Below are 25,353 nucleotides of genomic sequence, written 5' to 3' on the forward strand. Positions count from 1 at the left end.
TGGGTCGTGAAGGCGCATTCCAAAAAGAGATGGGTATCTGTTTCACATGCAGCCCTACAAAGTTCACATCTTGACACAATGGGTATTGCTTTGCGCCTCACCTTGTCATCTGTAGGGAGTGCGCCCTGCGTCATGCGCCAACCAAACAGTGATGTACGTGGCAGAAGGTGCTTATGCCAAATCGCCCAGACCCATGCAGGAGGGTGCACCTTCTTCCTTAGCACTTCCCAAGCAGACTTGACCGTGAATGAGCCTGATTGCGTGTGCGCCCAAAAGCACTTATCCTCTCTTTCCGTGACCAAAATGTTCAAGTCTTTAATAACATTGAGAACTGCCTGTAGGGTGGGACTTCCTACATTTGGGAAATTCCAGTTATTCATCTCCCAATAATCTGACACCATGGCTGAGAGACCTAGGGGTATAGAAGCTGGGCTCAACATCTTTTCTATGCTCTGATTTCCTACCCACTTATCATACCAGAAGCTGACTGTGCTGCCATTGCCTACAACCCATCGCTCTGCATCTTGAATGAAATCCCATACCTTCCGTATGCCTAGTAGAATTGTGGAGGACCCAATGCAAGACTTGAGGGTGCCATCAGATTTCAAATACCGTCCTCGCAAGAAATTTGCAAACACAGAATTCTCCCTTCTGATCTTCCAAGCAAACTTAGCAATCAACACCATGTTTAAGTCCCTGAGATGGCGAATCCCAAGACCAACTTCTTTCTTTGGCTTATAGACCACATCCCAACGAGCAGCATTAGCTTTTGATTTTTCCGCTTCCCCTGCCCAAATAAAATTTGTGTCCATCGATCCATGACCTCAATGGTACCTGCAGGCCATAAGTAAACAGAAAAATTATGTACCAGGATACTCCCCAACACAGAACGCACTAGCTCAACCCTCCCTGCCATAGATAGGAGCTGGCCTTTCCAATCTGACAATTTCTTCTTGTAATGGTCAACAAGCGGCTGGATAGTATTTTTCTTCACTCTTCCCTTCATAATTTCTACACCAAGATATCTTGTTGGGAAGACACACACCGGCATCTGTAGGATCAATGTTAGCTTTTGCCTTCGGGCGCTGCTAACCTTCCCTAAAAAAACCTTGCTCTTTGCTGTGTTGATCACCTGACCCGAATAACTACCATACTCCTCCAAAAATTGCTTGACTTTTTAAACATTTTTCAGCTTTGCCTTCATAAATATAAATAGATCATCTGCATAAAGTATATGGGTGGGTGTTGTCACCCCGCACGGCCCTGGGAGCGCCGTGATCCAGCCTTGATCTCGCAACTGGTTGAGACCCCTACACAACACCTCCTCAAACAAAATGAACAAGAGAGGGGACAAAGGGTCCCCTTGTCACAGTCCTCGTTCCATCCCAAAGAAGCCTACTGGTCCTCCATTTATCAAAACAGAAATTTTTGTAGAAAGCAGAATTTGGTGCATCCAGTTGATCCAGAGGGTAGAGAACCCAAAGGCTCTTAAAACATCAAAGAGAAATCCCCACTCCAATGTATCGAAAGCCTTTTGGACATCTAATTTCATTCCCAACCCACCTCCTCTACATTTGACTTCCATCAAGTTTGTAAGTACAGAAGCTACTCCAATGCTATCAAAAATAACTTTTCCTCTTTGGAAAGCACCCTGCTCCGCCGAAATCAACTTGTGAAGTACAGAAGCTAACCGAGTAGCCATGATTTTAGGGATGAGCTTGAAAAAGAAATTCCCTAGGCAGATAGGCCGAAACTGCCCTGCTTTATTGGCATTGTCTACCTTGGGAATGAGAGTTAAGAAATTGCTATTCAAACCTTTGTTGATTACTCCTTCATGAAAAAAAATTTGAATCCCTCGACAGACGTCCCTCCTTATAAAATCCCAACAAACTCTATAGAAGGTACATGGAAAGCCATCTGGGCCTGGGTCACTAGAGGGGTCAAGGTCAAGAACTACTGCTTTAATTTCCTCCTGCGTGGGGACCTTTGCTAGCATTTCATTATCTTGATCAGTGATCAGAGAGGGAATAGCTGCAACCAACTCTACTTTTCTAGAAACTGTCCCTCTTTTATAAAAGCTTTCAAAGTGGTTCACAAAGTAATCACCAATTGAGCCAACTTCCGTTAATCTCACTTCATCGTCCCGCTTTATTTCCTAGATAGAATTCACAGCCCGACGGATTTTAGTGGAGAGGTGAAAATACTTTGTGCATCTGTCCCCGTGTTTAACCCATTTGTCCTTGGCTTTTTCTTTCCACAATTTCTGCTGTAGCTCTACTGCCTTAGAATAACTCAGTTTCGCTGACACCTCTGTCTCAAACAAATCATCAGAGTAACCATCTTCCTCAATGGATTGTTGAATTGAATGCAGGTGATCCCTGGTGCGTGAAATCTCATGATCTTTATGAGGGAACGCCCCTCTAGCCCAGTCACGAAGAGGGCCTTTGAGTCGCTTCAGCTTCGTTGCAACTACAAATAGTGGTGAGCCCTTGACTTGTTCTTCCCAAGAAGCTTTAACAAAACCCCTAAAGTCCTCGTGATCACTCCAGAACCGCTGAAATCGAAAAGGCACATTGGTAGGGCGTGGAATATTATCACAAGAAACCAAAATAGGAGAGTGATCCGAATAACTACTCACTAGGACACGCTGAGTGCACCCTTCATACTGATGCCACCAGGCGTCATTCCCAAAGCTTCTATCAAGGACTGCTTGCACATTCCCGACCTTTCTGTTATTTGACCATGTGAATTTTTTACCTGAAGAAGGGATTGACGTTTGCGATGCCATGTCCACCATTGCCGCAAACTCCTCAGCTACACCCTGATTGAAGCGACCAGGTCTCGATTTTTCACTAGCATATAAATACGCATTAAAGTCACCAATAACCAGCCAGGGACAGTTAACACCTGCTACAGATGCTAAATCACACCACAGTTCACGTCGTACTGCTCGTAACCAGCTGACATGAACCACTGAAATAAAACTTCTAGCCCCTTGGACTTCGACCTGCAGAGTCATATGCTGGTTGGAGCTAAGGATTACCACCGGTTTTGGCAGCCCTGCCTTCCAAAGAAACCATAAGTTAGCAGCTCCATCTTCTCTGTGATTCGCAATAACCTCAGAATGCAAACCTATCCTTGAAAAAAACCTGGTTGGGCACCTTTCAATTGGGATTTTTGGTTCCGCCAAGCCAATGTAGTCCGGCTATATTTCATTCACCAGCAATCTCAAGTGTGAACGAGCTCTGTCGTTTCCCAACACTCTAATATTCCAAAACACGCACTTCATTAGCATTGGGAATGGGATTCACTCTGGCGTTCATTTGGCTCGCCACCGTGCTGTTGTTCTATTAAGCTGGCCTCTACAGCGCCCATTTCAAGAACTGATCTTCCTCTTCGCCGACCACCCGTGACGATGTTCGCCTGTATGGGGATCCACTGTCTATAGGGAGTGGAATCTATCTCTGAAGTGTGGGATCCACACCCCATGAACAATGAATTCCCATATGGAGACCGTCCCCATAGGTCTAGACTAAAACTTCTCACCATTGTTTATCCATATCACATGAGTTAATGGATTTTATCCTTATCTCCTACATGTGATAATGGATCCCATGTGTTTTAGATAGTTTAAAACTCTAAGCCTAAATAATTGGCTAGGGTTTTCCCTTTGTACTATATATTCACTCCTATTGGAGAATTATACTTTAATGAAAACAAAACTCCAATATCATTATGGTTTACAGCAATCAGACTCCTCTACTTCCGCCTTGGGTTGTATTTTCGTGGGCCTCACATATAAGGCGGGTGGTATGTACTGCCTTACTCTTGTTTGAGCGTCTTGCCCGAATGGGGGTAAGGTGGTACTTTCCACCCGCCTTGAGTGTGTGGGCGCACAAAAGTACCGGATAGGCGAAAATAGAAGAGTCGGCAACAAAGCCCCCCGCTCCAACGAGCATACCTAAATCTAGTTTTTTTATATATATATTTTTATCTTACATCTTCAACGTTTTCTCTTCTTCTGTACTTCTACCATCCATGTCTGACGTCTGCTCCATGGCCGACTCCACCTTGCCCACGGCTTCTTATGGCCCTCTTTCTCTCACCGGTTCCTCGACCTTCTTGCACTTAAAGCTCTCCTCCAAAAACTATGTCTACTGGCTCACTCAGATTGAGCCCTACCTCATCCAGCAACGCCTCTATAATTATGTTACTGGTGACAAGCTCTGTCCTCAAGATCCAGCCCTTGCAACTACTTGGCGTGAATAGGGTGCTCTTTTGAAAAGTCTCCTCATTGCATGTCATACTGAAAACACTATAGTCCTTGCAGTTGGTCGTAATCCCAACAAGGATTTATGGGATGCCCCTTCACGCTACCTATAGTTCGGCCTCAACGACATGAATATTGTCCCTCAATGTGCTCTGCAGAACCTAACTCAAAAACCTGATGAGAATTGAGAATGTCATCTCCTTTCTCCAACGTGAAAAGTCTTTCTCACGAGGTGCATTGATGTCTGACCCTACAAAGTATCGGTCTGTTGTGGGTGCTCTTCAATATGTTACTCTTACTCGGCCTGATGTCAGTTTCTTGGTCAACAGGACATGTCAGTATATGCACGCTCCAACGGAGGATCACTGGCAGCTTGTTAAACAGATCCTGCGTTATCTTCAGAGTACACAATCGCATGGACATTTCATTGAGCGTTCCCCTATACGCTCTCTTCAAGCTTTCTCGGTGCTGATTGGGCCGGTGATAGCACTGATCGCAAGTCTACAGGAGGATTTGCTATTTTTCTCGGGCCTAACTTAATTTCATGGACTTCTCGGAAGCAGCGTACTGTGGCCCGCTCATCAACTAAGGTTGAATATAAAGCCTTGGCCGATGCATCAGCCGAACTAGTCTGGTTGGAATCTCTCATGCACGAACTGGGTTGTCCACTGGCTGAACCACCAATTTTGTGGTGTGATAATATCGGGGCGACTTACTTGTCTGCAAATCCAGTATTTCACGTGCGCACCAAACACGTGGAAATCGATTTCCACTTTGTTCGTGATCGAGTGTCAAAACGGCAGCTGCAAGTTCAGTTTATTTCTACCCATGATCAGCTCGCAGACACACTTACCGAGCTACTTGGGTCGACGCGGTTCATTTTCTTAAGGGACAAGTTGAAGATTTGGCCAACCAATTCTCCACCTTTAGGGGGTGTATTGAGAGATATCGACAGATATCCTTTCCTTTCTCAGCCATCCACATGTGATCACAGAATCCTACCATGTAGAACACAATCTCCACATGTGATCATGATATCTTACCTTGTAGGACTCAATCCCTTGAATAAGGAAACACAATATTTGATTGTAAATCTTTTGTAATCCATTCCTAGTTTAGAATAACTAGGATCTCCTATCTTGTATTATGTATATAAACTCTCCATTGAGAGGTATGAAATCAAGGAATAATATTCATGTTATCACTGATGAACTAGCTGCTGCCAGTAAGCCTTTACCTACTGAGGATCTCAACATTCACATATTCTGTGCTCTCCACGATGAGTTTTAATCATTGGTTCCCACTATGATGGCCCGATTTGATCCGATTTCATTCACTGACTTCCATAGGCTCCTGGTAAGTCATGAGTATTTATTGCAATCACACTGAGCTGTTATTGATCCTTCTGCAGATGCTTCCGCCAATTTGTCACAACATGTTGTATGAAACCCGTCTCTAAATCGAGCCTAATTCAAATGCCGACAATTAGGTGCAAATCTTCTCCAATTATTAAAGCCAAATTCATATCATTCGTAATCCGTGCCGATCAATCGTGTTTATCAGACTGCCATTATAGACTGGTCGTGCTGGCTCGATATCCAATTTTACCCTATGGGCCCCGCATATTCTAATTTTGCTAGCGACCCCGTGTCACGTGTCAGTACTATCCAAACAACACCCGATACCTAAATTTTCCAATTTAGGCATTGGAATCCACTCTGAATCAAATGAACTAATTTTCTAAAATCCATTCTTATATGGCCCCTAACCAATCAAGCCCTAAGGGCGATGTATATAAGCAAAACCTTGCTTTGAGAATTCGTTTCTCAAAGCCTTAAAACTAAATCAGTTTGGGAGAAGAAGCTAGGAGTGGGGTTTTGCTTGGTGACTCTTGTTGGCTTGCATGCTTCAATTTCACTAAAATTTTCATGTTAATCCATCAATAGGTAACCTCTAACTCTGATTTTGGTTTCAACTATGTTGATTTATATCAATTAAGCCCTACATGCTATTGTTCTTGAGTTCTTCTAACTCAATTGTCAAATTCCTTTCCTATTCTTACAATTTCTGATTTGGTATGCCATTGCATGTGTAATCCTTTGATTATACATGCAATTGGACCTAATTAACCTAAAACGTGTGTACATCATCTTCCCGAACCCCTGGGCAAATTACACTGAGTTTGGAGACCAAACTCAGCCAAAATCCTGCAATTTTGGGTTCTATCAAGGACCCGGAGTGTTAGGGACGGTTGACTGGACCTGGCAGGGCCAGAAGATTCGGATCTTTGCTGAGTACTATTTTTGGTCCAGTTTGGGCTGGGTTTAAATGCATGCCCTGTGTACCCTTTTTTAACCCTCTATAATTTATTCTAGGGCCTTTCTGGTACCTTGTTTTCTCCTTTTTGTGTTGGGAAAACTTTCTTCCTTGCTTTGCTCAATCCAAGGGACAAGGTGAGTAGGGTTTGGCTTGTTTTTGGTGTGCTTTATAAATTGATGCCTGTATTTGTATGACACTCTTACATGCACTATGAGTAGCATCTAATTCTGGTTTCTTATGCTCTGATCATGTAATGTAATGCTAGTTCAAGGATTCCATGTGTGTTTAATTAGAATGCTGATAATACTATATGGTTATAATGTTGGCTGAAATTATATGATAGGAAATATTAATTTCTTATGGATTATTTCTGTTAAGAATGATTGGTTGTGGATTCACATATTGTGGATAATTGTTATGAAATGGATTATGAATTGACGTATACATGTAAAATCCTGTGGCCTTGAGTGAACGTGTATATGGAACACGGTATACTCTTGGATACAGCATGTCATCATCTAGAAATACATGGTTAAGATGGAAACCCCAAGTTACAACCCTTACCAGCAGGGGTTTAAGTGCTGGGTAAAGGCACTTGTTGAGCGTAAGTTTTCCCGTAAAATTAAATCAATTCAAACAGACTGGGGAGGCAAATACCGTTTTCTCTCCTCCTTTTTCAACACTTTGGGCATTGAGCATCAAATCTCCTGCCCTCACATTCATGAGCAGTAGGGGACTGTTGAACGCTGCAATCGTCACATAGCTGAAACCGGACTCACCTTATTATCTTATGGTTTAGTTCCCCACACTTACTGGGATTATGCCTTTGAGGCAGCGGTATATCTCATAAATAGAATGCCCTCCTCTGTCACAAACAACATCTCTCCTTATGAGATAGTTCATAATTGGGAATGGCTCAGATTGTGATCAAACTAATTGGGAATGGCTCAGATTCTTTCTTTTGGTTCGATCCTTGGATTCCAAATAGCCCTGATATTGGGAGCTATAGACTAAACTTTGGTGTTGGTCCTAAATCTCGAATCGATGTTTTTATACATGATAATGAATGATTTGAGTTTAATTAGATCTTTCTTTCCTGCTGATACTAAGCCTATTTTATCTATTTCTATATCTTCTGACTCTGACAGATGGAAATGTATGCTTGCCAAAGATGGGAAATTTACCACTAAACTGGCTACTAAGTTCCTATTGCCTTATACTTTAACAGATCATTCTAACCAACAATCGTCGTGATGTGTAGGAATTATGCTAAAATTCTTGTGGAAATAGATGTGGAGGGCGACAGACTCTACGAGATTCAAGTCGAACACATGCAACCTGGGTCGTGCGATCCGTTTTGGTTTCACCAATCTATTGTTTACGAGGACGAGATGGAGTGGTGTGGGTTCTGCAAGAAGGTGGACCACTCCTTGGTTAACTGTTATGTGAAGGACAAGGTGGACGCTGACGGCGAAGTCATGGGTGATGGCCGGATGACTGAGGTGCACGGCATTGGGGAGGATGGTCGAAGAAGGTGGCGAAAAAAGAGGGATCGGCCCCAGATCCACGCAACAAGCCGTGACATTTTAGGAAACCCAAATGGCGTGGTGAACTGCGCAGAAATCACTGACCCGATTAGGATGGAGTTATTGTTTTTTGACAGTAAGAAAGTGGGCATGAAAGTACACAAGTGGACCAGTTACTCCCTCAACCAGTTCTGACACCTTGGCCTTTGTATTTGATTCCACAACTCATCTACATCACAACTTTTGCAAATGAAATTATGATTAAACGTAAAAGACCGTGATCATTTTGAGATCACCAATCTAGATGTACAGTGTTTGTTTCAGTAATTAAATTTTTCTGTTTATCAAAAAAATAAACAAAAAAATTTTGCAAGCTTTCATCCACACTGAAAAGTAAAAGCAAGCAATCTATAGCTAGGCCACTTTCGATTGAATTTCATGGCCTGAAAACAATAACTATAAAAAGGTTTAAAGAAACGGAAAGAGGTTACACAGAACCATGACTTTTCTGTTAGGCGTGCCAAAAAATCCGTGATAATACCATTTGATGCTAAATTTATTAATGATCTACATACATGCAGAACGAAGTAATGGTAAAAAATTATGACTATGGGTCATGTACATATACTTTTTTTATTTATGGCTAAAAATACATGATAGGTGATCGATCCACTTTAGCTATGTTTGAGAATTTTTGAGAATGGATCATCTGCACGTATCAATAGGTGAACGTACATGTGAGAGTCAATCGTACTTTAATTTTGTTTCTATAAAAATCCCTCCTCGTGTTGTAATTGGCAAAAAAAGAACAGGTGATTACTTCACATGTACGTTCACCTCTTGGTACATATAGAGGAATCGAACCAAACTCAATTTTCCTAGATCAGAACGATGGAGTGTCTATGGAGTGTCTGGAAATACCCCCTTCCCACCTCCAGTGTGCCTGAAGATGGTAATCTCGAGAACGATAATTGTGTCGGAGCTGGGGAAGATGCTTAGTACAAGCTTAGGGGAGAATGATGGCCCTTCTACAAATCCAGAATCCTCCAAGTGGCATCCCTGTCTCCTCCTTACCTTCCTCGGATAATGTGAAAAAGATCCTATGCATCAGGGCTGCATGTGTAGCGCCAGGCTCAAGGCGGTGCGTTTTGACCGCCTTACACCTGCCCAAACGCCTTGCCCAAGCAAGGGTAAGGCGGTTAAAATGCACCGCCTTGAGCCTGGCGCTGCACACGCAACCTGGCTGCCTGGATGCACAAGAGCCAGGTCCCGGATAATGCCGCTTGGAAATGAGTCATTATCAAACGCCCCTCTACCCCCATCATTCCACCAACAACCCTTCCTTCCTTGACACTGAATCATCCAATAAACCATCGATCTGTCCTTTGCCTTGATCAATTGGACCACCTTTCACCAGAAAAAATTAATATTTCAATTGGACCCCAACCTCATTCCCGATAATTTTTTTTTTATTTTTTTTTTATGAAACAACAACAAAGTGAAGTGTAATCACATAAACCACACACCAGCCCCACAAGGTTAATCGACTTTTGGAACCGTAGAATGGCGAAAATACACAACACATACACCACACACATTCCCGATGTGGGACTAAACCCACCCCCTTTCTTTTGATGAAACAACAACAAAGTGAAGTGTAACCACACAAACCACACATCAGCCCCAAAAGATTAACCAAACCTCATTCCCGACCATGGAACCATCACCAGACAAACCTATATATACCATATCATCCAACGATCAGACACGTCAGCTACTCTCCTCTCCCTCCTACCCATTTTATCTGATATCCGTGCCTCACAGCCGGCCCACAAAATCACCTCAATTAAAATCAAATCACTCATGACCTCCATACTTTAACTTATCCTAACCAGCTGGCGGTCCACAACCCTCATTACCCAGTACAAACGAATATCCTTCCCCACCCCCACCCCCCAGCTTGACACTTAACCACCCAACACCTCATAACCATCCCGTAATTCCTAACCACCCAGACATAAGAACCCCCTTCCAAACCCGAGATGAGAATGGATCATCTATACATACCAACAGGTGAACATACATGTGAGAGCCAATCATCTGTTCTATTTTTTCCATTCACAAGAAGAGGGGCTTTTATGGAATCAAAATTAAGATGTGATTGGCTCTCACATGTACGTTCACCTGTTGGTACATGCAGATGATCCATTCTCTCCAAACCCTCACCCCAACATCGTCCTCATGTAAATCATAGAACCAGGCTTGTCTACCAAACAAACTCAATATCGTAAGCCCAAAACCTCTACTGCTTCAAAGCCTAAACCAAAACGAAGGAGACAGACACAAATAGACGAGACAACTGACTCACATCTTGCAGCCGATGATCATTTTTTAATGGAAAACACCTTGGTAGTTGGGGGAAATCAGTCCCAATTAGGATCATGAAAATACTATGTTGGAATTGTCAGGGATTAGGGAGGTCCTTGACAATTCGATCCTTGGGCAATATCTCCCGCTATGACTGCCCTGATAGTGTCTTCCTTATGGAGACGAAGTGCTAGACTAAACATATCTGTAAAATCAGTACGAAATTAAAGTTGTTTGACTATTTTTATGTGGAGTCTCATAGAACATCGGGAGGTCTCGCTCTCCTTTGGAGCCCTCAGCTTAAGGTTATTGTCATCTCTAGAGACTCAAGAATTATTGATGCTCATGTCTCAAACCCTCAAGGAGACGACTTCTACCTTATATGGGTGTATGGGGATCCTGTTAAAGCCAACAGATAGGCAATCTGGGATAAACTCATCATATTGGGGTCTCAAAGATGTTGGGATTAATCAAACCCATTTGTTTAGTGTGTATTGAGAAAACAATAATCCAATGTAAAAATTACCAAGCAAATATATAGTCAAACACATAATAGAAATAAAATTGCAAGAAAGCAATTACACAATCAACACCAAGAATTTTACGTGGAAAAATCTTCCAGTGTAGAGGGGAAAAAACCATGGGGCAAATATTGCACCAATCCACAATGAGAAAAAATAGGAGTACAATTGTTCTCTCAAGTTTTTGTCCAAACTTGAGATATACAAGCAATTGGAGACAATACAATAGGGATTACCTGACAAGAACCCAAACCAAGTTCTCACCACAAATACCACCTCTCACAAAGTCTCCTTGCTTTGAAGAGGTCTCCAAGTTGTAATAGAAACACCAAGGCTCCAAAGCCAATCCCAAATTCCTTGCTCCTTTCCTTCTCCTTCTTCTTTTCTTTCCTCTTTTTTTTTTGTTTTTTTTGTTTTTTCTAGATCTCTTCTCTTTTTCTCTGGTTTTTCCTTTCTGTTGTTGTGAGTTCTTCTCTGGAGAGCTCACCACCACACACACACTGCCGAACCTATTCAGCCAGCCACTTTAAAAACCAAAAAACTAATAATAATAATAAAGAGAAAGCAAAACGAACATACGCAAAATTGGCTTTCCCAAGATCCACCGCTTTAACCCATTTGATGGTTTAAGTGATAGGCACATGAGCCCTTGGGCTGGACATTAGTGGGCATGGGCTCCACCAACAATCTCCCCCTCCAGCCCATGAGGAAGGAGATCCACCACGCGACTCCTCATTTGGAGTCCATCCCGACCAATGCTGTGCAAAGCTCAAGCCTCTTCCTGGGAACAACCTTGGTCATCATATCTGAAGGATTCTTCTCAGTATGAATCTTCTTAAGCCGAAGTAACTGCTTCTTCACAACTTCATGAAGCCAAGGATACTCACATCATTATGCTTTGTATGGGAATGATACATAGCATTCTTGCTCAAGTCCATAGCACTATGACTATCACAAAATACCACATACTCTTCTTGCTTCAAACCCAATTCACTAAGAAAACGTTTCATCCATAACATCTCTTTTCTTGCTTCTGTAGCAGCAATATATCAGCTTCAGTTGTAGATAGGGCAGCACATTTTTGCAATCTGGACTGCCATGACACAGCTCCCCCTGCAAAAGTAAACAAGATCCCTGAAGTGGATCAAAAAATTAGTGAAGAGGAAGATCAAAATCGATTGTTTCTTCATTAGATAACAAGTCACTGATGAGCAACAAGTACACCATCCAGAATTCGGCTAATCTAACCCTGTCCAGCAACAGAAACATGTTCTTATACTGTTCACCTCTCCCTTCTTCTTGTTTCTTTTGTTTTAAACACTCCTTCCTTGACAAACTGTTGAGAATTTTCTTCATTAATAGCTGGTGACTGTTTCCTTCATGCCACAGGCATGAGAATTGGCTAAATATTCCATCCCACTCCCCTCACCTCAACTTATAAGATTATTCAACCTTTTCTCCTTGCTTTTTTTTCTTTGGTTTAAGGAGCAACTTCACACACCAAAACACCCATTCAACCAAACCAAAATCTAGTTCCATCTAGCCTTAAATAGCTAGTTTGAAATTCAATTAGACTTAAACTAACCATTAGGATCTGTTTATCCTATGAGATCCAGTTGTCCATTCCAATTTCACAGAGGCCCACAATAGCTAGTTTAAAATTCAATTAGACTCGTGAAAACCTGCATATATTTATCACAAAAATGTTATGTTTCTTTGTATGAATGAAACTCGATCCAAGTTTCCAACATTATCATAGTGTCACAGAGAAGCAGAGGATTCATTACCAATAAAATAAAAAAGTAATAAAATGCATAATTCTTCCTGTAAAGAAAAAAAGTCATATAAAAAGGACATACATATGTTAAAGGTGGAAATAGCTGCATCAGTAAGGCATCATACAGATTATCTTGGATAAATAGGACAGATATATGTTATAGAGGAAATAGTTGCATCAGTATGGCATCATCTAGAAAAACAATACGGAGACAGGAATAAGGAATCATTCATTCTGATATTTGACAAAGTATCTTTTCATATATGAGAGATATGTAAAACAATTAAATAATAATATGAAGAGACTGGAGAAATAACCCATATAGGGCATTAAAAACTAGCCTAGGGTAATGACATAGCCGGCAGTCAACTAGCTCCCCTGTTCCTGATCATCCTCGAATTTAGCTTGTCTCTAGGGGAGGCGTGCGTCCGGAGTGCTGCCAGGGGGCATCCAGCAGTTGAACTGTGCCGCACACATCTCGGCGCACACCTAGGGATGTGTACGGCAGCGCCCTGTCCATTCCTTTTCTTTCTTTCTGTTTCTCTCTTCTTATTTTTCCCCCTTTTTAAACTAGGTAATGAGAGAGACTGGCCACCTAGGGGACAATATTATTATCCTTCATGCCTTATCCATTCCTTTTCTTTCTTTCTGTTTCTCTCTTCTTATTTTTCCCCCTTTTTCAAACAAATAAATGAATCAGGAGAAGAAGGAAAAAAAAAAAAAAAAGGAATACAAACTTACATAGTGAGTTAGTGACCAAACATCAAAGCAATACTTTGCATGGCTCTTCCTGGTTATGGTCTGTAAGACTGGATGTCTATGTTAGATGCATTAAATTGGTGTCCAACGCCCGAATCACTCGGTATGTTATGTTAGCTATGATTAAATAGTAGAACAAGATGCATGGGTATGGAAGAACTTGGATAAGACCTTAGAATAGTCTGGGATAGCATAGGGTAAACAGGGTTATTTTGATCAAATTCAACGGGGTTTTCTCCATTTCCCCTTCAGCTTCACTCTTCACCGGAGTTCTCTCAAAGAAGATAGGAACGTCAGGGCTCCTCCTATTCCCAGCAAACTCCTTGATTGAGCATCTAGAAAGGATAATTTTCTGAAGAACCTGTGATCGCATCAAGAGAATTGTTATCTCCTTGATCGGAAAAAGCTCCTTTTTGATTGTGCAATTTAATGGGGGTGTTTTCCATCATATTCACGATCGTATCTATAAGTTGCCGGCCTGTTGGGTTCCTCCACCCATGGGAGAGTTAATGTCTCTCTCTTCCTCTTTGTTTCTTAGTCAAACCGTCACTGACAAGATGATGTCACATTCCGAACACATAAAATGTGAGGAATGTGCAACCGGCCAAAATTAAAAAAGAAGTTGAAAATTGGAAAGGGTGCGGCACCGTCAACCCAAATTTTCTTCAACTAGTGCACCACCATTAAATGAAGGTGGTTGAATCCCTTGCCTCCAAACATCTATATAAAGGAGGAGGGGCCAAGAACAAAAGGCAACACTTGAACGATACACAAGTTTAAGAGGTGAAGTGAGTTGAGTAGGTGGATTATTTGTGGAGTATTGGGTTTTTGTGTTATCTTTTCAGGGGTTTGAGAGTGTGAGTTGAGAGAGGGTGTACAAGGGGTATCCGGCTTTGGATACAGGGTTGGGTTTGGTTTAAATCCAAGTATTATTACTTGTACGATATATTATTGTCTCAGTTCTTTCATACTGAAGAAGTCTCAATTACACCCGTAGATGTAGGCATTGTCGAACCACGTAAACACTTGTGTCAGTGAGTTTGTTTGTTTTTATCATTTTATATGCTCTTTGTACGCTCTCACTTTGTATTAACGTGGGTCCCACATGTGATCACTATTCACATTTATTGTTCACGTGTCACTATTCACATGACACTATTCATAGTTACTGTTCATGTACTGCCGTATTTTCTCCAGTTTTCTTTGCACACAAGTGGAAAAGGATTTTTGCACTTTTTCCAATAAGTGGTATCAGAGCTTTGGTTTACGTGAACGTGTGTAAAAGCTTGATTGCAGTACGATGACTAAAAAAAGAATCTCAATGGGTAAGTTCGACATGGAGCTTTTTTATGGCAAAAATAACTTCAGTTTTTGGCAAAGCACGGTCAAAGACATTTTGGTACAACAAGGGTTGTTCAAAGCATTGTCTGGCAAAGCCAAGAAGCCACAATCCATGTCTGATGATGACTGGAAAGAACTTGAAATGAAGACAATAAGTACCATCCGCTTATGTCTCGCACCTCAGGTAAAGTATAATGTGTTGAATGAAACCTCTGCTCCTAAATTGTGGTTAAAACTTAAAAGTTTATATATGTCAAAATCTCTCACAAATAAATTTTTTTTGAAAAAATAATTATATCAGTTGAGGATGGAAGAAGGAACTAACCTCATGGATCATCTGAATGTTTTTAATAGAATTGTTACTCAACTGTTAAATCTTGAAGTAAAAATTGAAGATGAGGACAAAACTCTTCTTCTTTTGGCTTATCTTTTATCTTCATTTGATACACTGGTGACTACCCTATTGGTTGGAAAAGACACTCTCGAAGTTGATGAGGTGACAATAGCTTTATTGGAAAATGAGACAAAGAGAAAATCCTTGAGGCTGTCGTAGCAAGAGGCACTTGTCACAGAAAGCCGAGGGAGAAGCAAAACTAGGCGACCACAAGATCGTGAGAAGTCACAGGGAATATCCAAGTCAAAAGAAAGGATCACATGCTACTACTGCAAAAAGGTAGGGCATATGAAAAAGGACTGCAGAAAGCTCAAAGTAAAAAGAGAGAACCAGGATGATAAGAAAGAAGAAAACGACACCACTGCCGTGAGCTCAGATGGAGACATTGTTATCATCTCAAGCTATGAAAAATCTTGTCTCGTCCTCGCATACAATGACTCAGACTGGGTCATCGATTCAGGTGCATCTTACCATGTTTTCTCTCATAAAGAATTTTTTACTTCTCTTAAAATTGGTGATTTTGGTGTTGTAAAAATGGGCAACAGTGGCCCTCAAAAATTATGGGGATGGGTGATGTGAACATTGAAATAAATGTTAGTTGTAAAATGGTTCTCAGGGACGTAAGGCATATACCAGATGTCCGTTTAAATTTGATATCTACATGAAAATTAGATGAAGAAGGATATCACAATCACTTTGGTAAAGGTCGATGGAAGCTTACCAAAGGATCTCTTGTGATGGCAAGGGGAAGTAATTGCTGCACTTTATATAAAACAAAAGTGTAAATTTGTAAAATTGAAATAAACACAGCGGATGATGAGTCCACTACGGACGTGTGGCATCGACGACTTGGCCACATGAGTGAGAAAGGGATGCAAATTCTCACTAAAGGTAACATTTTACCAAACATTAATGGTATGTCCATAAACCGCTATGTTCATTGTTTAGTCGGTAAACAACACCAAGTTACCTTCAACAAAAGTTCTCCCCAAAGAAAAAGAGATATCTTAGAATTGGTACATTCTGATGTCTGTGGACCTATGAAAGTAAAATCAGTTGGTGGTGCATCTTATTTTGTTACTTTCATAGATGATGCATCTAGAAAAGTGTGGGCATTTGCATTAAAAACTAAAGATCAAGTTTTTGGTGTATTTACACAATTTCATGTTACTGTTGAAAGAGAAACAGGAAAACCTCTCAAATGCATTTGTACTGATAATGGTGGTGAGTACATTGGTCCATTTGAAGAGTACTGCAAAGACCATGGAATTCGACATGAGCAAACAGTTCCCATGACCCCATAGCATAGTAGTGTAGCTGAAAGGATGAACCGCAGCATTATAGAAAGAATTAGATGCATGCTTTCACATGCAAAATTGGCATAATGTTACTGGGGAGAAGCCATGCGGACAGCCATTTACTTGATTAATTTATCTCCATCATCTCCTTTGAATGGAGATATTCCTGAGCGGGTATGGAGCAGAAAATACGTATCCTACAATCATCTAAAGGTGTTCGATTGCAGAGCATTCATGCACGTTCCAAGAGACGAACGGTCTAAACTTGATGACAAATCTAAACAATGCATTTTCTTAAGATATGCTAATGACAAGTTTGGTTACAGGTTAAGGGATTTAGTTGAGAAGAAGGTGATCAGAAGCAGAGATGTGGCCTTTCTAGAAGACCAAACAATTGAATACTTTGATAAGATTGAAAAATCTCAGCCGTTCATTGATGACCTTGTGGATTCTGATCTAGATTCTCCACCCATGGCATATGATGATGGGGGAGATGCGCAAGAAGGCATTGAAGATGCAACCGGTGATGTCGATGGTGAAAATGATGGTCCTACAGATGGTACCGATGATGGTGAACAGGGGGAGCAGGTGACTCAAGAGCCACCAGTTGAGTCCCAGTTAAGAAGATCCACCAGGGAGGGACAACGATCTACCAAGTACCCACCTCATCAGTATGTTACACTAACAGATGCAGGTGAACCAGAGTGCTTCGAAGAAGCAAAAGCTGATAAACACAAGGGTGAATGGTTAAAAGCAATGCGAGAGGAGATGGACTCCCTGCATAAGAACCATACCTATGACCTGGTAAGTTTACCTAAGGGTAAGAAGACACTCACGAACAAATGGGTGTTCAAATTAAAGACCAAAGAGAACAACCCTCAACCAAGGTACAAGGCAAGGTTGGTTGTGAAAGGTTTTGGGCAAAAGAAAGGTATTGACTTTGATGAAATTTTTTCACCCGTAGTAAAAATGTCATCGATACGGGTAGTGTTAAGTCTAGTTGCAAGTACGAACTTGAAAGTTCATCAACTTGATGTAAAAATAGCCTTTCTCCATGGTGATCTAGAGGAAGAAATTTATATGGAGCAACCAGAAAGCTTCAAAGTCAAGGGTAAGGAACACATGGTCTGCAGATTAAGAAAGAGTTTATACAGCTTGAAACAAGCACCAAGGTAATGGTACAAGAAATTTGATTCATTCATAATGGATCACGGGTAAACAAAAACAACATCAGACCATTGTGTATTTGTTATGAACTTTTTAGAAAATGACTTTATTATTATTTTGCTCTATGTTGATGACATGTTAATTGTTGGTCAAGATGTCAATAAAATTGACAGGTTAAAGTAAGAATTGAGCAAGTCCTTTGCCATGAAGGATTTGGGGCAGGCACGACAAATCTTAGGGATGAAGATTTTCCATGATCGGAAAGCTGGGAAGCTATGGCTATCACAAGAAACATACGTGCAGAAAGTACTTGAAAGGTTCAATATGGATAAAGCAAAGCATATAAGTACCCCACTTGCATGCCACTTTAAGTTTAGCAGTGACTAGAGCCCCTCAACTGAAGAAGGAAGAATTGGAATGAAGAATATACCCTACTAGTTAGCGGTAGGAAGTTTGATGAATGTCATGGTATATAGAAGACCTGACATTGCACATGCAGTTGGAGTTGTAAGTAGATTTCTTGCTAACCCAGGCAAAGAGCATTGAAAAGCAGTGAAATGGATTCTAAGGTATCTTAAAGTCACAACTAATTCTTGTCTGTGCTTTGGAGGTGGTAAACCTGTGTTGTAGGGATACACAGATGCTGATATGGTAGGTGACATCGACTTGAGGAAATCCACTTCAGGATACCTCTTTACTTTTGCATGGGGAGCAGTGTCATGGCAATCCAAGTTACAGAAATGTATGGCCTTATCAACCACAGAAGCTGAGTATATAGTTGTTGTAGAAGCTTGTAAGGAGATGTTATGGATGAAGCGGTTCACTCAAGAACTGGGTCTGAAGCAAGACAAGTACGTTGTTCATTGCGATAGTCAAAGTGCCATCCACATAAGTAAGAATCCAAGTTTCCATTGCAAGACCAAGCACATCAATTGTAAGGTTTCACTGAATACAAGATGTACTAGAGGAGAAACATTTACAGCTTGAAAAGATTCATACTGACAAGAACGGAGTAGATATGATGACAAAGGCTTTACCCAAAGTAAAGTACGATTTTGCAAGAGCATTGTAGGGTTGGCAGTTCCCTCCTTATGAGTCGGAGGGGGAGTTTGTTGGGTTCCTCCTCACATGGAGGGACCCATGGGAGAGTTAATGTCTCTCTCTTCCTCCTTGTTTCTTAGTCAAACCATCCACTGACAAGATGATCTCACATTCCAAACACATAAAATGTGAGGAATGTGCAACCGGCCAAAATTAAAGAAGAAGTTAAAAATTGGAAAGGGTGCGCGCGGCACCGCCAACCCAAATTTTCTTCAACTACTACACCACCATTAAATGAAGGTGGTTGAATCCCTTGCCTCCAAACATCTATATAAAGGAGGAGGGGCCAAGAACACAAGGCAACACTTGAACGATACACAAGTTCAAGAGGTGAAGTGAGTTGAGTGGGTGGATTATTTGTGGAGTATTGGGTTTTTGTGTTATCTCTTCAGGGGTTTGAGAGTGTGAGTTGAGAGAGGGTGTACAAGGGGTATCCGGCTTTGGATACAGGGTTGGGTTTGGTTTAAATCTAAGTGTTATTACTGGTACGATTATTGTCTCAGTTCTCTCATATTGAAGAAGTCTCAATTACGCCCATGGATGTAGGCATTGCCGAACCACGTAAACACTTGTGTCTGTGAGTTTGTTTGCTTTGATCATTTATACGCTCTTTGTACGCTCTCACTTTATGTTAGCGTGGATCCCACATGTAGTCCTTATTCATATTTACTATTCACATGTCACTATTCATGTGACATTATTCACGTGACACTATTCATAGTTACTATTCATGTACTACCGTATTTTCTCCAGTTTTCTTTGTACACAGGTGGAAAAGGATTTCCGCACTTTTCTCAACATTGCCGGTCAGAGGAATCACCACTATAAACATCTTTCATACTGAGAGGACCCAAGACTCTAGGAGAAGGCTTTGATTGAGCAGGAGATGTGGGGGTGTTATTGGGGGAAACGACAAGGTCGTCTTCAACGCCTCCTGCTGATGACGAATCAGGTGATATTCGTCGTGTACGGAGAGACTTGTCGAGCACAACAGGAGCTTCGGGCTTGGGCTTCTTTGCTGAGCGACATTACCTTTTGGTTCAACTCTGCCATGAGTAAAGACACGAACAAAACAAAATGAAAAGATTAAAAGAGATATTATAGGGAAGAAGTTATTCAAAGAGATGAGAAGGTGAGAGGGAGGAAGGGATGAACCTGTTACGCTTGGTCACAGAAGAGAGTTTTTGAGCTATGTGATAAACTCAGGTTGACGCTGAGAGGTGGGTGAATCAGGGTCACCAAAAACTTTCTTTCAATCTCTAACGGATACCGCGTTGGTGATGTTTTCTCAATTACAATTCAAGAATAGCCGGGGTAGTCCCGTAATTACCAATCACACACAAACACGTCCACCACACACCACAACGTGGTTGGGTCTACCAGACAATGTCCCTCCACTCTGCACAACACACACTTCAAATATATGTTGAAAATAAGTGCGAGACAGAACATTAGATATATGTGGTTCGACTAGAGTGCCTACGTCCATGGAGGAATACCCGTATAGGGTTTCGTATTCCCTCAATACACTACTCAAATTTTGATGGCTACAACCACCCAGGAACTCCCAATCCCTGCTTCAGTTTGTGCAACCACACAAATGAGAGCAACTACCCCAATCTCTATACAAGCCCCCACTTGACAGAGTTATAATAATTTATTGCAAATAACAGAACCAAATCCCCCAATACAATGGCCAATATTGGCTTACAATCAAACTAGGTTTTTTTTCAACTAAACATGCAACCAAGAAACTCACAATGGGGGATTTATAATCGAGGATTACCTCTTGCAGATTAATCAATCAATCATGAAGCCTTTGACACACAGAAATCGTGTCTGTGTACGCTCCACTGCTCAAACCATCTTCAATACGAAGTCATCGAGCATAAAATAGTGATATTCGTTGACTTTCTATGCTCAAACAATTCTGCAACTACTTCCAATAGCTTCCTCTAGAAAAAAAAACCCAATTTTAAAAAAAATTTCGTCCCATTTGGACTTTGGATGGCCAAGATACGGCCTTCCAAAGTTGGATGCTCCAAAACTGGTAACCATTGATAGAATTGTAAATAACTAGATTCTTCGTGACAAAACCATGTGTAACGAGAACACATGTAGGAGAAATTCAAAATGCCATCTTCATTAGAAATAGGAGGTGACATCATGCTGATGTCACACTCTACTACCAAATCCCTTATTTCCTTTCTCTCTTCCTTCTTTTTTTGAAAAAGAATCCTGCATCAATCCATGACATCCAAGAGGAATCTTACACTAGATGCTGATTCGATGCTCATGGAGATTCTGGAACTTTATCAAATTAAAGGAAAATGACTATCTATAGAATGGTCGTTAAATTTAAGCCAAAAATTTTGGCTAAGTATGGAGAAAATGTCCTCCAGATTCGTTCCATTTTCGCGCAACGACAGAAAAAACACCATAACTTCTTCGTCTCACATCCAAAACAAGTGAAACGAACTGCATTGGAACCAAAACTTGACGAAATGAAATTCTTATAAAGATGTCACTGCCCAATTGTAGGTGCAACGGACGGAGGGTCGCTGAGCGTGCACCCAGGGGGAAAGAAGGAAAATGGAAAATGGGAGTCGCCACCTAGATTTAGGGTCTAGGACCCATGAATGGTGCCCCTCCTTCGCAGAAGAGGCGCTAATTTAAATCCAATGACTCAATGGATGGTCTGCCCCAGATCTCTGGGTAAGTGTCAAGTTACGGGCTGGGAAGGTGTTAGGCACCCAGCAACTGCCCGGCCGACGGCCGGTCTTCCTAGACCAAACTCTTTTGTGTACTGTTGTTTTATACATATTATGTACCTAATTAAACTAATTTTTTTTTGAAGAATTTTTATTATCTTAATTGAAATTTATGAACCTAGTTAGACTAATTAAGATTAATGTTTTAATCCTGATTATTATCACTAGGCTAGATGGTTATGTACATTATGCATCCTAGTTAAGCTAATTAATGGATTTTACCTAAATTAGAAAGCCTAACTCTATGGTCTAAAACATGGTTGACTGTAAAAAAGAAAACCAAGTCTAATTATAACATGGAGAAGGACAATTATATTGATAAGCAAAACAGCTTATAGGCCAAAATAGCCAAAATTACGAAAATGCCACTAAAGGGCCAAAATATGTACAAAGGCATGAAATCATATTTAAATGTTGTAAATAAGCAAAACATGATTAAATAACATTAACATCATGCATTTGGATCATCAAGAGCACATGAAATGGCAAGGAAATGTGGGGTGGTAAAAATTACCAAAATGCCCCTGTTATGGCAAACATGTAGAAAATGCATGATAATTCATGAATATGCTGACTTATGCTGAAAACATGTTTATTAAATGTTAAAACATGTGGCAAAAGTAACAGGAGCCTTTCCGGGGTCCTAAGCAAGGTTTGGTCACAAAATGACCAAAATGCCCCTAAGGGCAAAATGGCAAAAGTGTCAAAAGACACTTAGAATCATTGTAGGCATCGAAAGTGCTGTTAAACATCCTAAAATGACTGAACACACCAAATGATATTTCCAGAATGATAGCCTAAGCCCACGTTTGGTAAATCACCAAAATGCCCCTAGAGGGCGCAAGTGACTTTGTATGCATATCTATCAAGCATGATGGTCACGTATGCATATGAAAACATCCTAAACCCTTCTAAAACAGCATGTCATGCATAAAAACATTTTTTCCTATTTTTCCAGAATTTTTCATTATAATTAGAAAAATGACATTTATACCCCTAAATGAGGTGGGAAATGTGTAAAAACTATCAAACATGCATGTCAGTGGATAATGATTCCATAAAATCAAGCATGATGAAATATGCATTCCATAATTTTTCATGAATTTTTATGCATTTATATTATTTTTAATATTTTCTGAAATGCTAAAAAAGAAGGGAAAACAAAGAAAAATACAAAATCCCCATCACAGATCCGAATTGGATCAAACCAGAGCCCATTCCCACTAATCAAAACATGATCTTTAACATGGTCATAACACTTTTGTTCAACTATCCACCCACATGTTCAGATTTTACATAATTCAAAATCTTTTACAGGGGCAAAAATATCACAAAAAAAATGATTTGGGGCTCGAGAAAATTAATGAATGTCAAACATAGTGACAAGCATCATCCCTAAAAATTTCATATTTTTATCACTCTTGAATTATTTTTAACATTTTTAACTGAAAAACAACCTTTGTTGTAAAGAAAATCAAAACAAATACTTAAAAATAAGTAAAAAATATGGAAAAATACCCTTGAAGCGTGGAAGTGCCTGGGCTCAGCTTGAGTAACCTTTTTTTGACCGTAAGTATCGCAGGAAACCTCCAAAAGCCACTCCAAGTGTGGTTGCTCCAAATGGCAAGAGTGGTGAAGAAGGGGTATTTACTGAATTTTATATCAGTAATGGAGCATAACCTATGGATAAGAAAACCATGGATGGAAAGAGGGGATCAAGGACTACGTGAAGGTAATTTTTCAATAATTTTCCTCTGTTTCTAGACCCTCCAAATGGCCTCCTATTTATAGGAGAAAATATGTTCGAGGAAAAGTCTCAAAGACCCTTGGGGCCTTAATGGCTAGGATAAGGAGTGATGAGCTGGCTTGCGTGTGGCCAAGCTTGCTGAGCAGCCTGGGCTTGCGTGTGCCTAGGCATGCTGTGCAGCCTGGGCATGCGTGTGCCTAGGTCTGCTAGGCAGGTGGGCATGGGTGATGGGCCTTGTGTGGCTCAGCCTAAATGGTGGGGGTTTGTCCCCTGCCGACAGTCCAGCTGGGCTGGGTCAGATTGGGGGTACCCGGTTCGGGTCAGTCCCGTCTGACTCGGGTCGGTCAAAATGTTTTTTTAATTTTATTTTTCTCTCTTTCTCAAAGATTCCATTTTAAAGGCCCACATTCAAATATTGATATCTTCCAATCCGTGTGGTCGATTTTGATGCGCCACATATTACCGCGAAGGTCTCAACCCGTACTTTTCATCCGTGTGACAGATATGGTCGGATTTTTCCTAAAAATAGCACGGATATCGAGGAGAGCACATAAATGGTGTTTCACACCGATCAAGATCCAAATGATACCAAAATTACATGAAATTTTACGTGTAAGCACAATACGACCAAATAAAGTTATCCAAATGATTTCAGGTCACATCGGGTGGCTCAGGTACCAAGAACCATACCAGGGGCAAAACGGTCATTTTCACAAAAGTTACCTTATTTGGCCGAAACTTTACGTAAAAATTTAATATGACCAAATGAGGTCATCCAAAGTATTTCGGACTAAATCGGATGGTCCAGATACCGAGAACCGTGCCAGGGGCAAAACGGTCATTTTCATGAAAGGTGTTGGATTTGGGTGAAACTTCACATGTGAACTTAAAATGGTTAAATACGGCTATGTTAAGGGTCTAAGCTCTATTTGGGACAGTTTGGTTATGAAAAGTGGGGTTGGGGTAATTTGGTAATTCTTGCCATTCAGTCACCACACGAGTTACGTCATTGACCATCATTGCCTAGACTCACTTCCAAGGTGTCAAAATGTGGTGTCTACAGATGCCCCCATTTGACTGAGGGCACGCAATGGACGAAAGTCAAATGAATGACTCCGCATTTTGTCACAGGGGAGCAAAAATACGACCTACACCTTGCTCAAGGATGCAAGCGTTAAAATGAAAATCCAGAAAATGAAAGCCCCCTCGGCAAACAAATTCCAAGAATTTCAAAAAGAGAAAAAGAAGCAAAATAGACCGGAAAAGAAGTCGTTAAAAATAAGCAATATGAGATACCCAATAACCCAAATAGGCGGTTACCCGATTGAAAACCCGATAAATCCCTTAACTATTCTAAACATCTGGCAAATCTTGCTTAATTTAAAAGAAGGCGGTCAAATACTTACCTGAATTTCCAAAAGAATAATGCCTGGTGAAGTGGAATCTTACAGCTCTTACGCCAATAAAAATGAGTACGAAAGTTCCAAACTGCGATCAACTGCACCATTTGACCCTTGCAGGCTAAAAACTTTGTTATCCTGGGACTAAATACCCAGAGGACTAAATACCTCGTTGTTTTGGGACTAAATACCCAGAGGGTTAAATACCTCGTTATTTTGGGACTAAATACCCAGAGGGCTAAATACCTCGTTATGAAAGTTCAAGGTAAAATGTTTTTTTTATTTTTTTTATTTTTTTTAATTTTGCAACCTCATGGCTTTAAACCAAAGGATCTATGGGTAGTCGTATGACTTTGAACCAAATGATCCGGGGGTAGCCGCGTGATGTTGAACCAAAGGATTTGGGGGTGCAAATAGTCCATATTGGCAGCGGTGTACAGCTTTGAACCTGAGGATTTCTCAGCGAGGTGCGGATAGTCCATGTTGGCAGCGGTGTACAGCTTTGAACCTAAGGATTTCTCAACAGAGGTGCAGATAGTCCATGTTGGCAGCGGTGTATAGCTTTGAACTTGAGGATTTCTCAACAAATGTGTGG

General features: G+C 40.9%; 2 long non-coding RNA genes across 2 annotated transcripts; one reads left to right on the forward strand and one right to left on the reverse strand.

The window, feature by feature from the left end:
* Positions 1–473: 473 nt before the first annotated feature.
* On the reverse strand, positions 474–12,471 carry LOC122641550. The gene is made up of 3 exons (XR_006329926.1): positions 12,290–12,471; positions 2,307–2,310; positions 474–487 (listed from the first exon to the last, which is right to left on the reverse strand). It is a non-coding gene; the product is annotated as an uncharacterized LOC122641550 (long non-coding RNA).
* A 1,911-nt stretch (positions 12,472–14,382) lies between these two features.
* Positions 14,383–24,223, forward strand: LOC122641551. The gene is made up of 3 exons (XR_006329927.1): positions 14,383–14,477; positions 18,587–18,590; positions 24,212–24,223. It is a non-coding gene; the product is annotated as an uncharacterized LOC122641551 (long non-coding RNA).
* Positions 24,224–25,353: the final 1,130 nt, after the last annotated feature.

The sequence above is a fragment of the Telopea speciosissima genome, chromosome 10 (genome assembly GCF_018873765.1).
Source record: "Telopea speciosissima isolate NSW1024214 ecotype Mountain lineage chromosome 10, Tspe_v1, whole genome shotgun sequence".
NCBI classification, from domain to species: domain Eukaryota; kingdom Viridiplantae; phylum Streptophyta; class Magnoliopsida; order Proteales; family Proteaceae; genus Telopea; species Telopea speciosissima.